Consider the following 27,085-nt stretch of genomic DNA (forward strand, 5'->3'; position numbering starts at 1 on the left):
CAAAAAAACGGAAGGTACACCGATGTCACACGGATGACAAACGGCCCGTATATAGAACGGAACGGGTGTCACACGGATGCATCAATCAAAAAACAAGAGCGTTTTTTTGTGGACGGCAAAATCGGGACGGTGGTGTGAATGTAGCCTAACCAGTAGCATGGGGAGCTCCGTGTAACCAGCAGGTACCGGCAGCTCCTTGTAACCAGCTGGTACCAACATCTCTGTGTCACTGCTCAGTACCGGCAGCTCCGTGTAACCAGTAAGCATGGGGAGCTCCGTGTAACCAGCAGGTACTGGCAGCTCAGTGTAACCGGTAAGCACGGGGAGCTCCTTTTAACAAACATGGAACCGGCAACTCCTTGTAACCAGTGTAACCTTGTAATCACTGCTCAGTACCGGCAGCTCCGTGTCACCGTACAAGTACTAGCATCTCTGAGCGGCCGCTCCATTCTCACACACACAGAGGAAGTGATGCCAGAGCGAATCCGCCAATCACGTGCGTCGCAGGGTGTGTCCTCCTCTCCGTTATCCCTGCCGGAAGGATGCTGCACCGCCGGTGACCGAGCCCTGACATACGAGTCCTCACAGCTTCATCGGAGCTTCTGGACTGTCAGCTCCAGCTGCCTCCTTGTAGACATTCATTGCCCTTATCCAGGTATGTGCAGATGGAAGGCCGGCTCCAGAACGGTACTTGTTCCTAGAGCCCCACAATGCTGTCAGCCCATCATCCTGACTGCGGGCTCTTCCACATTGTGCACAATGGCTGTGCACAATGGCTCTGATTAGTCACCGTTCAAACTGACAGCAACACCTACATATCCTGATGGGCACAGTCTTTGGTATTTGTTCTCTGATGTCATCATTTGCTTCAGGACACAGAAAAAGCACAAGTGAGAACATGCACCTGCCAGTCATAGCGATCTGTATGTGTGCAGCAGGGGGCTTCCAGTCGGCTCTGAGCCTTGTCACATTGCTGATTATAAGTGCAAACACATAAACTGCAATACATAGAAGGAAAAGTGGTGATGTAAGTGTCGGGCGGGGAGGAGGCCGCTGCAGCGCGCTCGCTAACGCTCGGGTCCGGCGCTGCTGCGGCTGCTGCTGCTCGGTGGCTCGAGCTCTGGGCCGGATCCGGGGACTCGAGCAGCGCTCCTCGCCCGTGAGTGAAAAGGGGGGGGGGTTGGTTTGTTTGGGGATTTAGTCCGTGACGCCACCCATGGGTTGTGGTGAAGATGGGCACCACCGCTGCTGGTGACGGGGATCCCGGGAGTGATGGTAGGGAGCAGCTGGGATGTTGTTTTCCCCCTCCGTGGGTAGGGGTCGGTGGTCCCGGTGGTGGCCGCGGAGGCAGGGTAGGTGAGGTGCAGGGTTGCAGGGACAGCGCGGCGCAGTGCCGGATGGCACGGGTGTACTCACTCAGCAAGAGATGGCCAAAGTCCTCGGTAAACCAAACGGCTGGATGGATGGGTCCCGCAGCCGGCTGCAGTGTTTTTCCCCTGACCCCTGGTTGTTAGTGTAAGTCCTTTCCTGCACCTTCTTGTATGCTCCTCCTGTGCTCCGGTTTCCAGCTGGCTCCCCGGTTCGGTACCGGACGGGCCACCACCCTGTCCCGGCTACCTACGGTTCCACCAAGACTGTCTTCCCGGCTCCTGCAGACGGCCACTACCGTCTGCCTAACTGGCTACACAAGGGTCCTAGGCTCCAACCTAGGCCCCAGCCTGCACCTGCCTCTCTGCACACCTCCTCTCCCTTCCTCTGCCTGGACTTGTCTGAACTTGTTTTCTGCCTCAGGCCAGCTAGACTCCTCAGTGGGCATGCCCATCTGCTTGACTCCGCCCACCTGGTGTGTCTGTCTGAACCCGAGGGAAGAAAACAGGTCTCACTGGGGATGACTGCTGTGAACTGCTGGGGGTGGGGGTGTGTGTGTGTTGTTACCTGTGACCCCTGGCTAGTCCAGGGCGTCACATAAGGATCACACGCAGTGGCGTAACTGGAGTCCGATATGCCCCGATGCAAAGTTTGATCCAGAGACCTTCCCCCCATTTGAGCCATTGTAGCATTTGAAATCCCGTAAAGACATACGAATTTCCCCATCCCCTTAATTGTGTAGTAATGACCTCCATCCTGTATTAATCTTCCCATCCTGGGCCACTTCCTGGTAAAAATGTGCCCCATCCTGGTGTATGGCGTCATCATGACTGCATGCTGGTATATATGTCCCCATCATGGCTACATCCTGGTATATATGTCCCCATCATGGCCTATTCTTGTATATATGTCCCCATCTTGGTGTCTATCCCCATCATAGCCCCATCCTGATATATATGGCCCAATCATGTCCCCATCCTGTTATACATGGCCCCATCACATCACCATCCTGGTATATATGTCCCCATCATTGCCCCATCCTAGTATATTTCCCTATCTTGGTATATATGTCACCATCCTGGTATATATGGCCACATCATATCCCATCCTGGTATATATGGCCCCATCATGTCTCAATCCTGGTATATAGCCCCATTCTACTATATGTCCCCATCTTGGTATATAGCCCCATCCTGGTATATGTCCCAATACATTTCCTCCTGGTATATAGCCCCAACCTGATATATGTCCCAATCATGTCCCCATCCTGGTATATAGTTTAATTATGTCCCCATCCTGGTATATATCGTCACATCATGTCCCCATTTTGTATACTGTCTTTATTTATAACAATCATGTCCCCATTTCTGGCATATATAATCCCATCACGTCTCCATCCTGGTATATAGCCCTATCCTGGTATATGTGACTCGCCCACCCCAGGGCTATGGGACACCCGGTGCCGGGCCGGACTAGTCCGGGGGTCGTCAGTGGTGGCGGGGCCCGACTCCGTGGCCCTGGTGGGTGTCAATTAAATATGGCTGGTGAGTAAAGTTTATGGTTGTCGTGACGCCACCTGTGGTATGCGGCTATTAAGCCGCCGCTGCTGTATAAGGCCTCCGGGGTGATGGAATGGCAGCAATGATGGTACTGCTCCCCACAGGTGGAGCAGTACCCCGGGGCACAGTGGGTGCTCGTGAGATTCTATGGTGTGATGGAAGTCTATGCAGGCAACAATAACTGAGACAACACCAGAGGGTGTAATTCCAAGGTCTTTACTTACATTTCCTGGGCTGCAGCACACTGGTGCCTTTGGGCGGCTGGAACCCACTGTCAGGGACCTCCGCCGATCCTGGGTAGATCCTGGAATGAAAGCCGGTATCCTTCTCTAAAGTGTCTCTGTCCTCAGCTGTCTCCTTAAGCCTTGCCCTTGTAGGATGAACCTGGCTCGGCCTCCACTACAGCCTCCGGGCTGGGAGCTCGCCTGTCGGTTATTTGCCCCTTTTCTAGAGGTTCTACTGTGGGCTATGGCCCGGGGAGTTTGCAACTTTCCCTGGGCCTCAGTTTTTACTGTTGGAGATGATTTTTCACTCCTTTGGTTTCTAGGGACTGTCCCCTGTTGCAGCTTGATCCCTCCACCGATGTTCCTGTGGAACAGGCCACCAGCTCAAAAGCTATCTGTGGCCCTGGAATCCCTTCTTCTCTCTACTTGGTGTCACCTGGACCCTCTGAGTCCCAGGTTCTTCAACAGGAAGCGTCACTTTCTTCTCTTTAGCTCCTCACTGACTAGAGCTTTCTTACTCTCTCTCCTTCTCCTCTGCCTCCCGCAGACCTCCTCCTCCTTCTCCCCTCTCTCTCTCAGACTTCTCAAACTTGACCTTCCTTTCTCTGTCTGCTCTCTGGTGGCTCCTCCCACCTCCCCAGTTGCTATGATCTACCCTATAGGAGCAGGGATGGGTCTTACGGCCCCTCCCAGCATGCAGCATGGGAGGGTTGCTGCCACTGTCCCTGGTCCCAGTGTGTACCTAACAATGGGTGTAGTGTAGATTTGCCTGGGGACCGGCATTCACTCCTTTCCTTACCCAGAATGGGACATCACACCGCAGGATGGGGTGCAATGTTCCTGTGGCGACGGAAGCCTCAGGGGCGCCACATATGTTCCCATCATGACCCCATCCTGGTATGTCCCCATCCTGGCCGCATACTTGTATATAGCCCCATCCTGGTAACTATGATCCCCCAGCGCATTGTACACGGTAAAAAAAACAACTAAACAATTACACTCACTTTCCCGCTGCTCTTCCGATGTCCTCCTCCGATCCTGGCATGCTGGCAACTGACCAGCGTGTAAGCGGCGCAGAGCATGACGTCAATGCTATGCGCACCCACCTACAGCGCTGTCAGCTGTGTCAGAATATTTGCTGCTCCCCATGCCCAGGATTATGTGCATGGGGAGCAGTGAATATTCATTGTCTTAATTGGCGCTCAGACGCATATCCAGCTGAAACAGGTGCTGGAGTCGGCAGGCCCCCTGCACCCGCAGGCCCAGTCGCAGTCGCGATCCCTGTGATCAGGGGCTGGCTGGTAAATTTTGGCCTGGGGCAAGCACACAGCAGTGGCCCATGAGCAGCGGCCAATCCTTATTGTATTTACCATAACTATGCAAAATGCTTACATCCGATCACTACGCTGGGAATACAGTGGAATCCTGAAAGTGTCAATAGTGCTCTATCACCATTCATCAGTGTGCTGTCACATAGGGGCTACAGAAATCTGTCTAGAGTTCAGAAAACAGTGTTGGAAAAAAAAATGTGGCTTGAAAATTGCATGTTGTCCTCAAAGTTTATTCATATATACTCGCCTCCATTATAAAACAGACAAAACAGTCCACATAAAGAGGGCTCATATTAACTTTTTTTTTCTTTCTCTGTGTAAATGTTAGGGTAGCGTAATGTCAGTGTGTTAATATACTCACCTGTTGCGACCTTCTCCTGTGTGCAGCACCACTCTGCTCCTCTTCTCACAGGTCTGCAGACTCTCCCGGTTGCACTGCGCTCTGCTTCTCTTATCAGTGATGTCACCATTTCGCAGACTCTCCGGGTTGTAGTGCGCTCTGCTATTCTTCTCAGTGACGTCACAGCTCTGCAGATTCTCCAGGTTGCACTGCAATCTGCGTGACCTAGAAAAGGCTTTTGCAATGTAAGTCTATGGAACGTCCGAACGAGGCTACATAGACTTACATTGTAAAAGAGACATCCAGGTCACAAAGCATAGTGTAACCCAAGGAGTCTGACAAGCAGTAACATCACTGAGAAGAGGATCAGAGCGGTGCTGGATACCGGAGAAGGCACTAGTTGAATATACAGTATTAGCCCACTCACACTGCAGTATCCTAACATTTACACAGAATTTGGTGGTAAAGTTCATTGGACATGTCTTCAAAGAAGAATATAAGCGACATCCTGTTATAGCCTTCTTTGTAGTAGACCTGGTTACAGAAATATGGAGCAAGGATAATATGTGACTGGTATATGATGTATCAGTGACATATCCTCTACACACATCTGATTTGTCTGTGCACATAGTTTATTACATACAGTATACAGGATAATATGTGACTAGTATATGATACACTATGACTACAGACATCAGATGGTTTATACTGAATAATATGTGAGTTATTATGCTATGAGTACAGACATCATATTATACCATTCACATTTTACCCTGAATATAACATCAGATGTTACATACAGTATACAAGATATTATGTGACTGGTATATGATACACTGTGACCCACTGGCTGACACAGACAAAAGAGGATCCCTGGGCAAGAACAGTATATAGGCCCTTTTCAGTCCAATAATTAATTAAAATGCACAATTCTACCTGTTTTGAAGGTAGTAATGGAGCCCCCTAAGCTCTTGGGTACCTGTGCGGCTGCAACAATGATATGTCTGCTCCTGCTGTGACTGCAGACATCAGATATTATAGTAGTCATATATTATCTTTATACAACATCTTATGTCTGTACATGGCGTATTACATCCAGTATACAGGAACATACATGACTGATATACAGTATATTTCTGTGACACAGACGTTAGATATTACACCGACCACATATTATCCTGTATATAACATGGGATGTCTGTACAAATAGTATACCACATACAGTAGACAAATTAGTATAGGATATACAGTGACTACTGATATCAATTGTCATATACAGGATAATACGTGATGGTGTATACTATGACCAAAGGCATTAGATATTATACCATCACATGTCATCCTGTATATAACATCTGATGTCTATGTACAAGTATTCTACATACAGTATACAGGAGAATATGTGACTGATATGATATACTGTGACTACAGATAACAGATGTCATATACAGGATATGTGACTGGTATAAGTACAGAATATCAGATATTGTACCAGTTGCATATTATCCTGTATAGGACATCTGATGTCTGTACATAGTATATTGCATCCAGTATACAGGAGAATATGTCCCTGGTGTATGATATATTGTGACTACAGACAGTTATTGTAAGAGCCATATGTGAATGGCGCAGCAGTGCGTATGATCAACTACAGCTCCATTTACATGGTGTCTTCAGAGCCACATTGCTCAGGATCGTGGGGACCCAGCAGTCAAATCCACAGCGATTGGAAAGTCATCCCTTATCCAGAAGATAAGTGATAACTTCCAAACTTGGAAAAAACAATTTAACAGAGTTTTCAATATTTAATTATTTTTGCCCATAGAAATGGAGTAAATAATAAACCAATAATGACGCTGCAAAGTACAATGTCACCTCTCCGATAACAAGACAGAACTGGTACTGTGCAGTGTGTATATGTGACGCCCCTGTATTATCAGGTCGTCACAGGGTGTTCGTCACAGGGTGTTGTTCAATCTGCCCTTCTGTGCAATATCCACCTCCTCCTTGGTTATGGGTCCCCAACTTCAATGATGTTGCCTACATCAGCCAGTAAAATCCTAGGTACACTCTGCACCACACTCACCAGACACAACAGTGGACGGCCTGAGTGGAACAGGGTCGCCCACTTGGGGGGTTGGTAAGGGGAGGTCAGGAGTATCAGAAGTAGTTCAGTTCAGTTGTGAGTTGGAGAGTGAAGTGTAAGGGAGTGTAGGAGAGAGGAGGTCAGGAGTTGGGCTCCTTGGAAGCAACTAGGTGGCAGATGGTGGTCTGAGCCTAGTAGGAGCTGAACCCCTGGTCGCAGGGGATCGTGACAAGGGGCACGGAACTGTCGAGGAGGACAGCCGGGTGTCTTGTACCATCACCGGGCTGGGACCAGGGCACGACGGGGTACGTGGACTCTAGGTCACGAAGTAGCTTCAGGCAACCTGACAATTTACCCGACGAGAACGGAGCCTTCAAGATCCGTTCTCCACCAGCTCCAAAATCAGGGTACTAGCGCAATGAGGGGGATAGGACTTTCCACTAAAGTGGTCCAGAAAATCCCAAGCGTGAACCCTGAGAGCAAGATCCCACAGTTATCCACACTGGGGAGCGAGACCCGATGTAACGCCTGCCTGGATAAACAGACTCAGATGGGATGTAATGGACAGGCTAGAGGGAAGCCGCTCAACAAGCAGGACCCCCAGAACCCTGAAACCCTTTAACCCCTATACAGGGATTTGGAATTACACAGGGCCCTGGAGATCACTACCTGTGGAATAGTCCGATGAGAGTAGTCGTCAAGCAGGGTCAAACCAGGAATAGCAGAACAGGGACAGAATCGGCAGGCAAGGACGTAATCAGAAAACGTAGCAGAGGTCAAATCCGGATCGGGCAGCGAGGTACAAAAACAGAAGGCAGAATTGTAGTCAGAAAACACACAGAAGTCAGCACACAGGAATCACAAAACAGAATAGGGCAGATCAGGAGCCAGGAAATTAGAACTATCTCTGGCAGAGGTCAGCAGACAGGAGGGGAACTAAGAAGGGTGTGGTGTCTTCCCATTTGCTGTAGCTGAACGCTGGCAACTTCAGCTGGAAGACACACACCACCCAGAGTCAGCCAGTGGTATTGCAGGTCCCAAGAAAACCCAGCCCAGTGGATGATCGGAGCCTGCGCCCACCGGTGCCGCTGGCATGGACTCCTCTCCCATCACCAGCACCACCAGCAGGAACACGGTGTCCCCTGGCGATCAGAGCAGAAGTCGCTGGAGTGGACTCCGGTGGTGATGTAACAGTACCCCCCCTCCACGAGGGGCCTCCGGACCCTCAAAACCCGGCTTGCCAGGAAATTGGAGGTGAAACCGCCGGACCAGACCCTTAGTATGAATATCGCTCGCAGGGACACATGACCTCTCCTCAGGGCCGTAACCCCTTCAATGCACCAAATACTGTACCGCCCCTCTGACAATACGGGAATCAAGTAATCTCTGTACCTCATACTCCAAATTACCTTCAACCAAAACAGGAGGAGGGGGGGGTCACTGACTGGGTGAATGGGGACACGATATAACTTGAGGAGGGACTTATGGAACACATTCGATATCTTAAAGGATGAGGGGGGAGTTGCAGGCGAAAAGCTGTGGGATTAATTACCTCGATTATCTTGTAAGGTCCAATAAATCTCGGACCCAGCTTAGCAGACGGGACCTTGAGTTTAATATTCCGTGTTGATAACCATACCTTGTCCCCAACTCCAAGGCTAGGGCCCTTGGAACGTCTCTTATTAGCAGAGGAAGCTTGACCAACCTTTGCCTTCAAGTGCTCTTTCACCTCAGACCAGATAGCCTTCAGTTTGTCCACAGTTGTTTCAGCCTCAGGAGTATCCACCACAGCGGAAGAAAAAGAACCAAAACGTGGATGTAACCCTAAATTAAAGAAAAAGAGGGTAGTCGGATGGATTCCTGATACTGATTATTGATGGCGAACTCAGCTAACGGCAGATATTCCACCCAGACAGATTGACGGTCAGACACATAACACCGGAGATATTGTTCAAGGGTTTCATTGGAACGTTCAGTCTGACCATTGGTCTCTGGGTGGTAGGCAGATGAAAAAGATAGCTCTATATTGATCTTTTTACAAAACACCCTCCAGAATTTCGAGACGAACTGTGTTCCTCGGTCAGAAACAATATTTTCCGGAACCCCGTGTAACCGCACAATATGCCTAATAAACAACTTGCTAAGAGTTTCAGAATTGGGTAATCCGGATAGAGGAACGAAATGACACTGTTTGCTGAATCTATTCACTACTACCCAGATACAAGTCTTCCCTTCTGAGGGTGGAAGGTCAGTGATGAAGTCCATGGAGAGATGTGTCAAAGGGCTTACTGGAGTAGGTAGGGACTGGAGAAATCCGGCAGGGCTTGTACAGGGTGCCTTGGTCGAGCACAAGTATCACAAGCTGGTACATATTCCTTACAATCTTTCGCTACGGTTGGCCACCAAAAATTCCTGGTTACTAGTCGGAGGGTATTGCCTATACCAGGGTGACCTGCAAGCACAGAATTGTGGGATTCCTGGAGTACCCGTAGGCGAAGTGAGGGGGTGACAAACAGTTTATGGTCAGGAGTGGTTTCAGGAGCTTGGTCTTGGGTATTTTGGACCTCTTCTATCAAATCAAAGGAAACAGATGACATAATAATGCCTTTAGCTAAAATATGAACTGGTTCAGACTTTTCAGACTGAGAGGGACAGAAGCTACGGGAAAGTGCATCAGCCTTTGTGTTTTTGGTACCGGGCCGGAATGTTACCACAAAATCAAATCTGGAGAAGAACAATGCCCTCCTAGCTTGCCTAGGATTGAGTCTCTTAGCAGATTGCAGATACGTGAGGTTCTTATGGTCTGTGATGACTGTGACCTTATGTTTGGCGCCTTCGAGGAAGTGGCACCATTCCTCGAAGGCCCATTTAATTGCCAACAGCTCACGATTACCAATGTCATAATTTCTCTCTGTGGGAGAAAATTTGCGGGAAAAGAAGGCACAAGAACGAAGCTGAGTGAGAGATGGAGTACCTTGTGATAGCACCGCTCCCACTCCAACCTCGGATGCATTGACTTCTACAATAAACGGACGCATAAGGTCAGGCTGAAGCAGAATCGGGTCTCAGGAAAAACATTCTTTTAATGTAGAGAAGGCATGGATCGCCTCTGGCTTCCAATTAACCACATCAGCCCCCTTTTTAGTCAAATTGGTGAGGGGTTTGGCAATTTTGGAAAAATCTCTAATAAATTTGCGATAATAATTAGCAAACCCAAGTAAACGTTGCAAGGCTTTCAGAGATTTGGGTTGTACCCACTCCTTAATCGGTTGAAGCTTAGAGGGATCCATGCGGTAGCCTTCTGCAGACAATATATAACCCAGGAAATTAACCTCTGCCTCAAAAAAAACACATTTCTCATATTTAGCAAATAGGGAGTTCTCCCTGAGTCTCTGGAGTACAGTGCATACATGTTGGACATGTGACGTAGCATCAGGAGAATAAATCAGAATGTCATCCAGATAGACCACCACATATTGACCACAAATATCTCTGAAAATGTCATTAACAAAGTTCTGAAAGACAGCCGGCGCATTACTTAACCCAAAAGGCATTACCAGGTACTCATAGTGTCCCTCTGGAGTGTTAAATGCCGTTTTCCACTCATCTCCTTCTCTGATGCGGATTAGGTTATATGCTCCCCTGAGATCCAGCTTGGTGAACCACCGGGCTCCTATGAGCTGGTTAAAGAGATCAGGGATGAGTGGCAGAGGGTACTGATTCTTTCCAGTAATAGCATTAAGTTCATGGTAGTCAATACAAGGTCTGAGGCCACCATCTTTTTTATCAACGAAAAAGAATCCAGCGCCGACTGGTGACCTGGATGGTCTGATAAACCCTCTCTGCAGACTGTCTGCTATATAATCTTTCATGGCCTGACGGTGCAGACCAGAAATATTATAGATTTTACCCTTGGGGAGTCGGGAATTGGGGACCAAATCTATGGGGCAGTCATAATCTCTGTGCGGAGGTACTTTTTCAGATGCAGATACAGAAAACACATCATCAAATTCCCTGAATAAATAAGGTATGAAGATAGGTTCAGCTCTAGTCAGGTTCACAGATAAAGACATACATGTCTCCTGACACTCAGGGCTCCAGCGCACAATCTCACCTTGGTGCCAGTCTATGACCGGGTTATATTTGCGCAGCTATGGCATGCCCAATACAACTGCTGACATCAGATTCTCAAGAACAAAAAATGAAACAGATTCTACATGCAGAGCCCCAACAAGCATGGAGACCTCTGGAGTTACAAAATTAACCACACCCTGAGTGACAGGAGTACTATCAATAGCAGATATTCTAATGGGAGCATTCAATCTTAGCAAAGTCAAACCCAGCTCTTTGGCTACAATAGTGTCTATGAAATTAGCTGCAGAGCCACAATCAACAAAGGCCTGCAGCCGTAAAGATTTTCCCTGGTGAGATAATGAGACAGGTAACATTAACCTCATAGGGTCTGCAGGGAGTACCTGGGCACCTGAGTGGGTATCCTGGGGCCCAGTCAGGTGGTGCTGCTGCCTTGGAAGCGATTGCCTCTGAGATCCAGGCACTCCATGTTTGGCTTCACAACGTGGTCTGCTCCCTTGCAGCCGACGGGACTCTGGACACGATGAGGTAGGTGCTGCAGAGGATTGAACTTGAGCAGACCTGAGATTCTGCACTTGCTGTGCAAGTCCATGAACAAGGCCAGAAAGGGTGTGCACCTGGTTTAGCACAGCATGGAGAGAATCCATTTTTTTTTCTCTCCTTGTTAGATTGGCCAGAGATAATGTAACGCCTGCCTGGATTAACAGACTCAGATGGGATGCAATGGACAGGCTAGAGGGAAGCCACTCACCAAGCAGGACCCCAAGAACTCTGAAACCCTTTAACCCCTATACAGGGATTTGGAAATACACAGGGCCCCGGAGATCACTACCTGTGGAAGGCTGCAGTCCGATGAGAGTAGTCGTCAGGCAGGGTTAAACCAGGAATAGCAGAACAGGGACAGAATCGGCAGGCAAGGACGTAATCAGAAAATGTAGCAGAGGTCAAATCCGGATCGGGCAGCGAGGTACAAAAACAGCAGGCAGAAGGGTAGTCAGAAAACACACAGAAGTCAGCACACAGGAATCACAAAACAATAGGGCGGATCAGGTGCCAGGAAATCAGAACTATCTCTGGCAGAGGTCAGCAGACAGGAGGGGAACTAAGAAGGGTGTGGTGTCTTCCCATTGGCTGTAGCTGAACGCTGGCAACTTCAGCTGGAAGACACACGTCACCCACAGTCAACCAGTGGTACTGCAGATCCCAAGATAACCCAGCCCAGTGGATGATCAGAACCTGCGCCCACCGGTGACGCTGGCATCGACTCCTCTCCCTTCACCAGCACCATCCACGGCAGGAACACGGCGTCGCCTGGCGGTCGGAGCAGAAGTCGCTGGAGCGGACTCCGGTGGTGACGTAAAACCCGACTAGTTTTATGCTACCGGGGCCAACCAAGAAGTGAACTAAGTACCAGGAGGAAGGGCACAGATCACCAGGCAGCACCATCGGGGACGGGACCCAAACTAGCTTCCCTCAGCGGCAGCGTTGTCCAGAACTTTGGTTTATCCAGTTTTCGGTGTCAGCTTTATGGACTGTGTGAGTACGAAAGTGTCCCTCTTCGCTCCCCATGGCACCCCCTAGCTCCCATCACCGAGTCCCAGTGTATTACCCCCTACCCGTGGAGGGTTCTAACATCCGGCTGCCCCACTCCATCGCCCCCGGGTACTCCCAACTGCAGCGGTGGTACTCCACATTACCACATACCACGGGTGGCGTCCCAAACTCTAAATATACCATCCCTTGTAAATACCCCCTTCATTTGAGTGGCCGCACGACCCCCGAGTCCGGATGCCCCTCGAGCCACCGCGGATCCGGATCCAAGCAGCCCGGCTGCTGACACGGGGGCGGCACATTTGTGACACCCTGGTCTATTAGGTCGTTACAAGGTATTGTGCAATCTTCCCTTCTGTATAATATCCACCTCCTCCTTGGTTACGGGTCCCTAACCTTTGGTGTTGCCAAGGACAAGCTAATCAAAATCCTAGGAACACTCTGCAGCACACCCACCAGACACACCAGTGGCTTAACTGAGTGGAATAGGGTCGCCCACTTGGGGGTTGGTTTGAGGGGGGTATGAGTGTCAGGAAACAGTTAGTTAAGCGGTGACTCTCGAGAGGAGAGGTCAGGAGCTGGGCTCCTTAAGACTACTAGGTGGCAGACGTTGCTCTGGGCCTGGTAGGAGATGGACCCCGGTCGCAGGGGATCGTGACATGGGGCATGGACTGTTGAGGAGGACAGCCGGCGGCCTTGTGCCATTACCGGGCAGGAGCCAGGGCACGACGGGGTACATGGACCCTAGGTCAGGAAGAAGCTTCAGGCGTCCTGGCAATTTACCTGACGAGGACGGAGCCTTCAAGATCCGTTCTCCACCCACTCTAAAATAGGGGTACTAGCGCAACGAGAGGGATAGAACTCTCCCACTACTAGAGTTGAGCGCGGTTCGAGGTTCTCCAGTTCGCGGCTCGAGTGATTTTGGGGGCTGTGCTAGATAGAACTAAAACTCGAGCTTTTTGCTAAAGCTCGATAGTTCTAGATACGTTCGAGAACGGTTCTAGCAGCAAAAAGACCAGCTAATTACTAGCTGGCTTTCCGCTGTAATAGTGTAAGTCACTCTGTGACTCACACTATTATGAAATTTCAGTGTATAGTGTGCGGGAACAGCGCATTCAGATCACTGCTGTTTGGATAATGGCGATCTCCATTTTTTCTTTTTTTCCTTGTCTTCCTTCTCTAAGCGCGTGCGTGTAGTGGGGCGGGCCAGCATGTCAGCCAATCCCAGACACACACACAGCTAAGTGGACTTTTAGCCAGAGAAGCAACGGCATGTGTGATAGGATGTCCATGTCACATGTCCCTGCATTATAAAAACGGACATTTTCCTCCAGCACGCCATTATCTGACTTTTGCGTCCTTGGTGTCAGTCACCGCTGGCGCAGCGCCTAGCTCCGATACTGCTGTGTACGCTCTATACACAGCGCTGTACAGCATAGGGATAGCACTTTCTATCAGTCCTTTTAAGGGCTAATACCGGCAGGGTCAGAGCCATAGGTGACAGGTCCGTGGAAACAGAGTTTAACAGCTACACAAGATGACAGCATCTGTGTAGCTAAGGTCAGGGATTTCCTCGCTGCATTTCCCCATTAGGAGGGATAGAAAGGCAGGCTTCCTTTCTTCTACCCAGAGACCCACAACCCTGGCACTGTACCCTCCTGCCCTTTGCACACTCAAACTCATTGTTACTAAGCCATTATACTAGCAAACACTGAGTGAACTTAGTGGCATCCTAAACGTGGCTGTTGGACTTCTGTATTGTCCCACTAGTGCAAAGATATTTGCAGCACGTCTGCCTGCATTGCACACTCAAACTCATTGTTACTAAGCCATTATACTAGCAAACACTGAGTGAACTTAGTGGCATCCTAAACGTGGCTGTTGGACTTCTGTATTGTCCCACTAGTGCAAAGATATTTGCAGCATGTCTGCCTGCATTGCACACTCAAACTCATTGTTACTAAGCCATTATACTAGCAAACACTGAGTGAACTTAGTGGCATCCTAAACGTGGCTGTTGGACTTCTGTATTGTCCCACTAGTGCAAAGATATTTGCAGCACGTCTGCCTGCATTGCACACTCAAACTCATTGTTACTAAGCCATTATACTAGCAAACACTGAGTGAACTTAGTGGCATCCTAAACGTGGCTGTTGGACTTCTGTATTGTCCCACTAGTGCAAAGATATTTGCAGCACGTCTGCCTGCATTGCACACTCAAACTCATTGTTACTAAGCCATTATACTAGCAAACACTGAGTGAACTTAGTGGCATCCTAAACGTGGCTGTTGGACTTCTGTATTGTCCCACTAGTGCAAAGATATTTGCAGCACGTCTGCCTGCATTGCACACTCAAACTCATTGTTACTAAGCCATTATAATAGCAAAAACTGAGTGAACTTAGTGGCATCCTAAACGTGGCTGTTGGACTTCTGTATTGTCCCACTAGTGCAAAGATATTTGCAGCACATCTGCCTGCATTGCACACTCAAACTCATTGTTACTAAGCCATTATACTAGCAAACACTGAGTGAACTTAGTGGCATCCTAAAAGTGGCTGTTGGACTTCTGTATTGTCCCACTAGTGCAAGGATATTTGCAGCACGTCTGCCTGCATTGCACACTCAAACTCATTGTTACTAAGCCATTATACTAGCAAACACTGAGTGAACTTAGTGGCATCCTAAACGTGGCTGTTGGACTTCTGTATTGTCCCACTAGTGCAAAGATATTTGCAGCACGTCTGCCTGCATTGCACACTCAAACTCATTGTTACTAAGCCATTATACTAGCAAACACTGAGGAAACTTAGTGGCATCCTAAAAGTGGCTGTTGGACTTCCATTAGTGCCCCACTGGTGCCAAGCTATTTCTAGCACCTCTGCATGACACCCTCCTGCTCTGTTTTTAATAAGCTATAATGATAGCAAAAAATGCTGCCATTTAGTGGCATACAAGAAGTGGCTGTTGTACTCCATTAGTGCCCCACTGGTGCCAAGCTATTTCTAGCACCTCTGCATGACACCCTCCTGCTCTGTTTTTAATAAGCTATAATGATAGCAAAAAATGCTGCCATTTAGTGGCATACAAGAAGTGGCTGTTGTACTCCATTATTGTCCCACTGGTGCAAATCTATGTGCAGCACCTCTGCATTACACCCTCCTGCTTTGTTTTTAATAAGCTATAATAATAGCAAAAAATGCTGCCATTTAGTGGCATCCTAAAAGTGGCTGTTGGACTTCATTATTGTCCCACTGGTGCAAAGCTATTTCTTGCACCTCTGCATGACACCCTCCTGCTCTGTTTTTAATAAGCTATAATGATAGCAAAAAATGCTGCCATTTAGTGGCATACAAGAAGTGGCTGTTGTACTCCATTATTGTCCCACTGGTGCCAAGCTATTTCTAGCACCTCTGCATTACACCCTCCTGCTCTGTTTTTAATAAGCAATAATAATAGCAAAAAATGCTGCCATTTAGTGGCATACAAGAAGTGACTGTTGGACTTCCATTAGTGTCTCACTGGTGCAAATCTATATGCAGCACCTCTGCATTACACCCTCCTGCTTTGTTTTTAATAAGCTATAATAATAGCAAAAAATGCTGCCATTTAGTGGCATCCTAAAAGTGGCTGTTGGACTTCATTATTGTCCCACTGGTGCAAAGCTATTTCTTGCACCTCTGCATGACACCCTCCTGCTCTGTTTTTAATAAGCTATAATGATAGCAAAAAATGCTGCCATTTAGTGGCATACAAGAAGTGGCTGTTGTACTCCATTATTGTCCCACTGGTGCCAAGCTATTTCTAGCACCTCTGCATTACATCCTCCTGCTCTGTTTTTAATAAGCTATAATAATAGCAAAAAATGCTGCCATTTAGTGGCATACAAGAAGTGACTGTTGGACTTCCATTAGTGTCTCACTGGTGCAAATCTATGTTCAGCACCTCTGCATGACACCCTCATGCACATTTTGCTACGCTAATTTTATAGCAAACTCAGGGAATTCCTTGCTGCATTTGATCATTCGGAGGGATAGAAAGTGAGGCTTCCTTTACTGTCCTGGTACCCACAGAACACGGCCACTGTACCCACCTGTCCACTTTTGCCACGCTATTTAATTTGCCCAAAGAGCTGACTCTTTTTCTGCCTTCCTAAAATTGTCTGTAATACTAAGTTAGTGTTCCTTTGCTGCCAAGCAAGGTACAACACATGTGCATTCTACACTCCTTTCCATTTCTGGAATGCAATTATTAAATGCAGGTAGTCCAGCCAATCTGTTACAAAGGTGCAGGTGTGGATATAATGTAGCCTGCATCCAATGTTGGTTTTCTCGATGTCTGACAGCTCAACAATACCATCTGTTTCCACTTCCAAAACAAGTGATGACCTGCCAATCACACTGTTATGCTCACCGAGGAGCGGCGAGCGTCCGGAGGTGGACCCACTGGACCATGCACCGGACTCCCCCAAGAAGGCGACCAGCAGCGAACCCCTATACAGGGACTGTGCGGCGCCTCCCCAGAAGGCCTAAATGCACGGCAGCCAGGAACCAGTAGTAGTAGTCTCTGCAGGGCCAGGTGTAGCAAGGTTGTGACGTCCACAGCCAGCAACAACAAGAACACGGAAACTGCACGGGAGATGTTCACAGCAGGTGACGTCCACAGCAGGTACGGTACAGATAATGTCCACGGCAGGTAGGGCACGGTGACGTCCACTGCGGGTATGTATAGATAGTGTCCACGGCAGGTATGGCACGGTGACGTCCACGGTAGGTATAAGTGGTGACGTCCACAGCCGGAATGGTATAGATGGCACTACGGTGAGACACAGGATTAGAACCAGGTATCAAATGCACGGATATCAAATAATAGCACAAACGGATCTGTACACTGGCAATGCACTAATAGAGGCGTTGCTCGGGCGCCGGCTGCCGGGGGAGGTGAACCTAAATACCTATTAGGCAACAGGTGACCTCTGAGATCACTTCCAGAAAATGGGGCATACCACTTTAAGAAGGGGCGTGGCCTCGCGCGCAGCCTAGAGTCACTTACAGCAATTCTGTGTGAGGAAGAGACTTCAGCAGGCCTGGGAGTGGGAGCAGCGTCTGCAGAGGCATGGGACCGGTAAGAGGAAGGCCTTCGCTGTCTGGGAGTTGGAGCAGGAGTGCACGTGGGAGCCATGCTGGGACTGGGCAGATGTGAGGGAGAGCTCCCCCCCGGGGTCTGGTGGGACCAGGCATTACAGTACCCCCCCCTGAAGCCCCCTCCTCCTCAGGAAGCTCCGGAGGAGACGAGGAGCATCCACGTCTTCCGCAGGTACCCACGTCCTCTCCTCAGGACCGAACCCCTTCCAGTCTACCAGATAGTAGGTTTTACCTCGGACCTCCTTAGCCGCAAGGATGGCTTTTACCTCATAGACGTCATCATCACCAACAGGAGGAGGCAAAGCCCCAGGATCACTGTGGAAACGGCTCAGGACCACCGGCTTGAGGAGGGACACATGGAAGGAGTTCGGGATGCGAAGTGTCGACGGCAGCTTCAACTTGTAGGACACCTCATTGATCCGTCGGAGCACTTCAAAGGGACCAATGAAGCGGGGACCCAGCTTGTAAGACGGCTGTTTCAGGCGGACATACTTAGACGAGAGCCAGACTTTTTCTCCGGGTTGAAAGAAAGGAACATCCAGACGGTTCTTGTCAGCGTGTTTCTTCATGCGGACAGAGGACCGTTCCAGAGCCGACTTGGTCTCAGCCCAGACGGCGGAGAAGGACCCATGAGGTCATCAGCTGCAGGGTTGCCTGAGGAACATGTCACAGGGCATGGCACTTTGGGTCGCTGTCCATACACCACCTGGAACGGAGATTTAGCAGAGGACTCACTTTCATGGTTGTTATAGGAGAACTCGGCCCATGGAAGCAGTTTGACCCAGTTGCTGTGGTGTTCGTCCACGAAGTGGCGGAGATAGTTAGTCAGGACTTGGTTAATGCGCTCCACTTGCCCATTAGACTGAGGGTGGTAGGCAGAAGAAAAGTCCAATTCCACATCCATCATCTTGCAGACTGCTCTCCAAAACCGAGCAGTGAACTGGACCCCTCTGTCGGACACGATATGGAGAGGCAAGCCGTGAAGCCGGAAGATATGTTGAATGAATAATTCAGCAAGAACCGGAACGGACGGTAGCCCGGAGAGAGGTGTGAAGTGGGCCATCTTGGAGAACCGGTCCACCACCACCCAGATGACTGTGCAGCCAGACGATTTTGGCAGGTCCGTGATGAAATCCATGCCGATATGTTGCCATGGAGAGGATGGTACGGGTAAAGGAAGCAAAGGGCCTGCCGGAAGAGTCTTCGGGACCTTGTTCCGGGCACAGGAGGAACAGGATGAACAAAAGTCCTGGACGTCTCGACGTAGCCCTGGCCACCAGTAATATCGGGATATCAATTGCAGAGATTTCTTTTGACCCACGTGACTTGCTATTCGGGAAGAGTGTCCCCACCGGAGTACACGTTCTCTATCGACCTCAGCAACAAACGTCTTACCGGGAGGAAGGTGGTGCATGTCAACTGGTGCTGCCATTAGCTTGGAAGGTTCAATGATGTGCCGAGGTTCATCTTCCTGATCCTCTAACAGGAATGATCGAGACAGCTCATCGGCCTTCAGGTTCTTCTCGGCTGGACGGAAATGCAGAAGAAAATCAAAGCGGGCGAAGAATAATGACCATCGGGCCTGTCGGGGGTTTAGCCTGTGGGCTGTCTGGAGATATGCCAGATTCTTGTGGTCAGTATAGATGGTAACTGGATGCAATGACCCTTCCAGCAGGTATCGCCATTCTTCCAGTGCCAGCTTGATTTCCAGCAACTCACGTTCTCCGATTGAGTAGTTTCGTTCTGCTGGGGAGAAAGCCTTAGAAAAGAAGCCACAGGTTACTGTCTTACCCTCTGACGTTTTCTGTGTAAGAACCGCACCGGCTCCGGATGAGGAGGCATCTACCTCAAAGATAAACGGCTTGTTCGTGTCGGGTCTGTGTAAGGCTGGAGCAGAAGCGAAGGCTCGTTTAAGGGACAGGAACGATTCTTCAGCTTCCAGGGTCCATTTCTTTGGGTTTTCCCCTTTGCGAGTGAGAGAGGTTATGGGACGCACCAGAGACGAGAAGTGTGGAATGAATTGCCGGTAATAGTTGGTGAATCCCAGGAATCGCTGGATAGCCTTCAACCCTTCCAGACGGGACCAATTCAGTACGGCTGATACCTTATCGGGGTCCATCTTCAGGCCGGTATCAGAGACTATGTGGCCAAAGAAGGGTATAGAGGTCTGCTCAAACAGGCATTTCTCGAGTTTGGCGTAAAGGCGATTCTCTCTCAATCTCCGCAGGACAAGACGGACATGTCTTCGATGGGTATGCAAGTCCGGAGAGAAGATAAGGATGTCGTCCAAATACACGACTACACAGGTGTATAGAAGATCACGGAAGACGTCGTTCACGAACTCCTGGAAGACCGCTGGAGCGTTACTGAGCCCGAAGGGCATCACTCGATATTCATAGTGCCCATCCCGAGTGTTGAATGCAGTCTTCCATTCGTCTCCCGACCGAATGCGGACCAGATTGTACGCACCCCGGAGATCTAATTTGGAGAAGATCTTGGCACCTTGAAAGCGGTCAAACAGTTCCGGTATCAGGGGTAGCGGGTATCTGTTCTTCACCGTGATCTTATTCAATCCGCGGTAGTCAATGCAAGGCCGTAGATCCCCGTCCTTTTTTCCCACAAAGAAGAAACCCGCTCCGGCAGGAGAGGAGGATTTTTGGATGAAGCCTCGTGCTAGATTTTCCTTTATGTAATCAGACATGGCTTGGGTCTCTTCTCGGGACAGAGGGTAGATGCGCCCACGCGGAGGGGTTGCCCCGGGGAGCAGGTCGATGGGACAATCGTAGGGTCTGTGTGGCGGCAACGTTTCAGCCTCCTTCTTGTCAAAGACATCGGCATAGGCCCAATAGGCAGGGGGTAACCCGGGAAGGGTGACCGGTTCAACGGGTCGGTGCGGAGGATGCACTGGTTTCAGGCAGTTGCTGTGGCAAGACGCACCCCATTGCAGGATGTCTCCAGAATCCCAGTCCAGTACTGGCTTGTGCGACCGAAGCCAGGGTATTCCCAGTAGTAGGGCATGCGTCATACCAGGGAGTACGTGGAAGGCGATGGTCTCAGAGTGTAGCAACCCCACTTGCATAGTACAGTTCTCCGTGATGTACCGGATGGGTTCGGATAGCGGTTTTCCATCCACGGAAGAAAGACTGATGGGGGTAGCAAGACATCGGACGGGAATCTGGTGTAGGTCCACCATGGCTTGTTGGATAAAGTTCCCAGCAGAGCCTGAATCAAGGAACGCATGCTCTGACAACCGGATGGAACCACAGGACACTGATACAGGTACATGGAGAAAAGGAGAGGACTTGGCATGACCTAGGGTGGCCTCTCCGATGGACCCTAGGCTCTGTAGTTTCCCGGCTTTACTGGACAGTCCTGAATCAGATGTTTGGCACTTCCGCAGTAGAAGCACTCTCCTGCCATTCTCCGATTCCTCTGTCGCAGTCTGGACTCACTGACGCGATCGACCTCCATGGGCTCGTGCGGAGCAGTAGGCCGGGTGGAGGGAGGCGACATCGGCCTTTGGAAGGTGGGTGCAAGGCGCGGGGTTCTTTTCGCCCGGGTGACTTCTCTGGCACGCTCTTGGAAACGGAGATCAATATGGGTAGCCAGAGAGATCAGCTCTTCCAGGGTGGTAGGTACATCTCGGCCGGCCAGTTCATCCTTGATTTTACCGGATAACCCTTCCCGGAAGGCAGCTACCAAGGCGTCATTGTTCCACTTGAGTTCGGAGGACAGAGTGCGGAATTCGATTGCATACTGTCCCACGGTGAGATTCCCCTGGTGGATTCTCATGAGCGAAGAGGCAGTAGACGAGAGACGGCCTGGCTCATCGAACACCTTACGGAAGGTGGTCAGAAAGACGGACAGGACTTGAACGGTCGGGTCATTCCTCTCCCAGAGCGGATTCATCCAAGCCAGAGCCTGACCAGTCAGATGAGACATGATAAATGCAATTTTCGAGCGATCAGTTGCTCGCTGCAGTGGCGACAGCTCAAACTGCAGGGATCACTGGTTTAAGAAACCGCGACACAAACGGGGATCCCCTCCATACATGGGTGGGGAGGCCAGGCGGGAAGGAGACATGCATGTCGATAATCCCGCAGAGTCGGGGGTTGTTGAGGAGGCCGGATTCTGCAGGGCGTATAGACGGGAATCCACGGACGCCATATATTCGGCCATGCGTCTCTGGGCCTCATGCTGGCGGGACAGTTCCTTCTGTAGTTCACTTAACTGGGAGCCGTCGGAGGATCCGGAGGTTTGCATGGATGCCAGACGGGATTCCACAGACTTCATGTAAGCTACTAATCTTGCTTGGGTCTCGCATTGGCGGGAGAGCTCCTGTTGCAGGTCAGTCAGTGGGGTAACCTTGATCCCGGCGGAGTCCATGACCCGAGCAAACTGTTACGCTCACCGAGGAGCGGCGAGCGTCCGGAGGTGGACCCACTGGACCGTGCACCGGACTCCCCCGAGAAGGCGACCAGCAGCAAACCCCTATACAGGGACTGTGCGGCACCTCCCCAGAAGGCCTAAATGCACGGCAGCCAGGAACCGGTAGTAGGAGTCTCTGCAGGGACAGGTGTAGCAAGGTTGTGACGTCCACAGCCAGCAGAACACGGAAACTGCACCGGAGATGTTCACAGCAGGTGACGTCCACAGCAGGTACAGTACAGATAATGTCCACGGCAGGTAGGGCACGGTGACGTCCACTGAGGGTATGTATAGATAGTGTCCACGGCAGGTATGGCACGGTGACGTCCACGGTAGGTATAAGTGGTGACGTCCACAGCCGGAATGGTATAGATGGCACTACGATGAGACACAGGATTAGAACCAGGTATCAAATGCACGGATATCAAATAATAGCACAAACGGATCTGGACACTGGCAATGCACTAATAGAGGCGTTGCTCGGGCGCCTGCTGCCGGGGGAGGTGAACCTAAATACCTATTAGGCAACAGGTGACCTCTGAGATCACTTCCAGAAAATGGGGCATACCACTTTAAGAAAGGGGGTGTGGCCTCGCGCGCAGCCTAGAGTCACTTACAGCAATTCTGTGTGAGGAAGAGACTTCAGCAGGCCTGGGAGTGGGAGCAGCGTCTGCAGAGCCATGGGACCGGTAATAGGAAGGCCTTCGCTGTCTGGGAGTGGGAGCAGGAGTGCATGTGGGAGCCATGCTGGGACTGGGCAGATGTGAGGGAGAGCTCCCCCCCCGGGGTCTGGTGGGACCAGGCGTTACACACACTCCCTGTTGCGTGTAAAGGGGTGGAAGTTCAGTGTGAAAAACCATGTGAGACTGCTGACCCCACAGTCACAGAGGATGAAGAGCGTGCAGATGCACTTGATGGGGCAGGCGGTGGTTGCACAGGCACGCTAGGCCGCATTGTAGCACAGTGAAATTCACATTGTGACTTATGCTTCATTTTAAGTCGTGTACAGGGTGGGCTCCTCAGTATGCAGCAAAACCAGGCAACAGGAAAAGGACTCTAGTCATTTAGGTTGATAAATGATTGTTTAACTTTACCAAAACAAACAATAAGAACCATGCATACAATTTAAATAATTGAACAATCTATTCTTTTGCCTACTACCTGCTAATCCCTCTGCTTAGCAGTAATTGTGTGTTTGTGCGTGTTATCTACGTAAACATAGACAAAACACATTACCCCCCCTGAATACCCTTGTTAGCTGAAGCCTCACAGATAAGGCAGATGATAACAGTGTGAATGCAAACCACACAGCTCTGCAACACAGTCATGGAAATCTTGAAAATCAACAGTCAATGCAAACATGTGTCGCTGTCCCTCTATGATTTAAACTGTACGTGACAATTTGACAGTGCAGAGGCAGCAAGTCTTATTGTCTATAAATAGTCGGCCTACCCAGAACAGATATGTGTTTTGCTAATAAAACAAAGTGTTGCGTGCCCGCATTATTGTCTGGGCACAGCCTACCATACCCGGGTACTGTGATGTCCAGTTGCCAGAAATACAGACTTTACGCTCCTCTCACGGTAAGCAGTATAGACAGCACCGTAAGAATGTTGGTCTGTGGCACAGGATGCTGCTCACTGGCGTTACGGTACTCCTCACCAAACTCCAAAATGACTCCCCTCACAATTGAACGAAGTGTTTCCGCGGTGGCTCCTTGCTGTAACACACACCTTTAGCTTTTCCTTCTGTTCATAGACAGCATCTCCAAGTCCACACCCGAAGAGCAATTTCTCCTCCACGTCTAAGTGTGGAGAGGCAGCTAGTGTGCATGCGTGTGCCGATTTACCCCAGCCGCAGCCTAACTACAGTGTTTCGCCTAGTGAGTATGCTCAGCCTGACTGTGCCATTCCTGAGGCTAAGTCTTCATTTCGCGATACAGCGCATGCTCCCACACTTAGTGCGAAAAGCCTCTTTGCACAGGTACTTGCATTCCGTGCCGGGTCTAAGTCCTGTTTTGTGCTTAGACACCATGCTAAAGCTGATAGTCTTTTTTCAGAGACTATATTTCATGCTACTGAGCATGCTCAGGCACTTACTGCATCAGAGACTAGGTCCGGGAATGAACTCTTTGGCCCTGCCCCTGATGTGGGGGGCCCATATAGACCACAGGGCATCAGGTGTCCTGACGAAGTGGCCAGGCCACTCCCAAATGGCTTGCAGATGCCCGCCCCTATGACTTGTCACCTCATTATTTATGGTCAGACGATGACTGGTGAGGTGTTTGTGTCGTGGCAGCCATGAGGTCATTATTGAAGTTGCGGTTCCAAATAGGATGCTAGTTATGCCACTCATGACGTGTCACTCTGCTTTTGTCTCCAGGAGGTGCATTGTGGTCCACCCTGGTTTGGGGCGGACCCAGGTTATAAAACGGGCTGGAGCCAACAAGGAGGTGCGCAGTCTTCTATTGTGCTCCGAAAGAACACACCTCCATGTGTTGAACCCATTGCGGCTTTAGGCCAGAGGTAGGCAGGGATAGGGAGTCGATGCAGGCCGCCACCACAGTTGGTAACGCAGAACGGTTAAGACCAGCTCCTGTCCTACAAGTCAGTCCTGCTTGTGCAGCCCAGTGGCATTAACAGGCCTGCTGCTGCTGATGCGCCTGCTGTCCACAGGTGTGGCCCCAATGCACACGGTCAGCGTACTCAATGGCCCCTGTGATGTTAACAGGGAGTTCCTGGGCTGGGTGGGCGTGTGGACCCTGTGTCGCTAACAGGGCTCCCAGTCTCCAGATCCGAGTGGCGTCTAACTCGGTTCAGGCAACTATTAGTTTCATAGCCACACAGCTCTTTATCCTCCACCTAACCTTCCAGTTGCCAGCCTCTCCTTTTCCATCTGGGAGCACGGTGGACATTGACCGCTGATGGGGATATATACCTTTCTCTTTCTTTTCTTATTAATTTTCGTTATATAGCGGTAACATAGTATATACCACCTTATCCAAATTTGCCAGTCCCACCGTAACAGATGGTGTTTCTTCAGCAAATGTTACTTTTGCTTAACCACCAAACCCACGGACAAAAACTTTTTTCCCCTTTCCAACACACCTGTTCCCCTTTCCACCAGCATCTGTCCTTTTTCAACTCATTTTGTATTTGACCAAAAGTGCAACTCTGCAGGGACACCGTACTCAATGCCATCTCAGCACAGCAGCCAGCCCTCGGTCCCTCAGATGTGGACAAGTAAAAGACCATTTCCTCCTATCCATGACAAAGCGTTGAGATTCACTCTGTGCAGCACTGGTGTTTAGTGGAAAAGCAGATCTAAGATTGCGTACCACCTTCTGCAGATACTCCTGTATACGTGCGTCCCTTTCTATGGCAGGAATTATTTCGCCAAATTTTGTCTTGTACCGGGGATCTAACAGTGTGGCAACCCAGTAGTTAGCATTACTTCGAATTCGTACAATCTGAGGGTCATGTTGTAGGTAGTGCAGCAAGAAGGCGCTCATGTGTTTTGTGCATCCAGGAGGACCAAGTCCTTGGTGTGTTGGTGGCAGAGAGGTGAGAATCGTGCCTCCTTCCTCTGCCCTCTCCCCCCAACCTCGCTCAACCGAAATGTGAGCAAGCTCTCACTCATCTGCTGAGTCTTCCATGCCTATCGCCAGTTTGTCCTCCATTTCTTCATGGGCTCCTGCACCTTCCTCAACACTTTTTGCTGATACTATGCGCCCTTGTTAATCCCTCTCCCCCACCATTACTGCCACCTAGGTGCCGCTGACCATCTGGACCTCGTAGATCTTGTTATCCCTTCCGCATATGACTCCTTCTGTACTTCCTCCCCTTCCTCTTGTCCCAACACCTGACTCCGAATAATGCTTACAGTGTGCTCCATCATGTAGATGACCAGAATTGTCACGCTGAGAATGGCATTGTCAGTGCTAATCATCTTCGTCGACATTTGTAAACTGTGTAGAAGGGTGCATAGGTCCTTGATCTGACACCACTCCAGCAGCGTGATCTGCACCACCTCTGGATCAAGTTAGGCCAGGCTATATGTCATAACGTATTGCAGCAAGGTTCGGCGGTGGTGCCACAAACGCTGCAACATGTGCAGATTCAAATTCCTGCGTGTCGGCACATCGCATTTCAGGCGTTTAACCACCAGACCTAAAGACTTCTGGAGCGACGAAAGTTGTTGAGCTGCTGTGTGCGAACGATGGAAGTGAGCACATAGCGAGCGTACCCGCTGCACAAGGCCATGTAGGCCGGGATGGTGTTTTAAAAATTGCTGGAGAATTAGATTCAACACATGAGCCACACAAGGCACGTGTGTCACATTGTCACGGCGAAGGGCCGCACCCATGTTTGCATCATTGTCACACTCGGCCTTCCCTGGCTGCTGGTTGAGTGGAGACAACCATTGATGAAACTTGGTCTCCAGAGCTAACCGTCCACAACTTCTCAGCGGTGTGACTCACATTTCCCATACATTTCAAAGTAAACATTTGACCGCATGATGGCATTGAGCTCTGCTGCCAGCATAGTAAGGAGGAGGTGTGTGGTTTTCCTTGTGCGCAGTTACAAGGAAGGGTGCCCTGACCACACAGGGTTTGGGCCGAGGTGAAGGACCCACACAAGGTTGAGGAGGCAGAAGCAGTGTATTAACTTCTACATACAGAGGAAGGATTGATACAACTCGTGGGGACAGCAAGACTTGTACAGCAGACCCTTCTCCATCTCTCCCCATAGTAACCCATTGCCCATTCAGCGACATGTAACGCCCCTGTCCATGCTTACTGGGCCAAGTATCTGTGGTGAAATGCACCCTGTCACACAGTTTCTCAAGCGGTGATGTTTGGTGCGACATGCTGGTGTAGCGCGTGCACGCCTTTGTTGGAGAAGGAGTGGCGCCTGGGCATCGGCTCTTGGGGCACTGCGATGGGCATAAGGTCTCAAAATT

The 27,085-nt window shown here is 50.0% G+C and overlaps 1 protein-coding gene across 1 annotated transcript in view; it reads left to right on the plus strand.

Moving 5' to 3' along the window:
* The first annotated feature begins 521 nt into the window (after nucleotides 1-521).
* SLC25A53 (solute carrier family 25 member 53) overlaps nucleotides 522-27,085 on the plus strand; it is a 62,540-nt gene continuing 35,976 nt past the window's right edge. Inside the window, exon 1 of the mRNA XM_075324022.1 lies at nucleotides 522-655. The gene's annotated coding sequence lies outside the window, so the exon portion shown is untranslated. The remainder of the gene's footprint in view (nucleotides 656-27,085) is intronic.

The sequence above is a fragment of the Anomaloglossus baeobatrachus genome, chromosome 9 (genome assembly GCF_048569485.1).
Source record: "Anomaloglossus baeobatrachus isolate aAnoBae1 chromosome 9, aAnoBae1.hap1, whole genome shotgun sequence".
Classification (NCBI taxonomy): Eukaryota; Metazoa; Chordata; class Amphibia; order Anura; family Aromobatidae; genus Anomaloglossus; species Anomaloglossus baeobatrachus.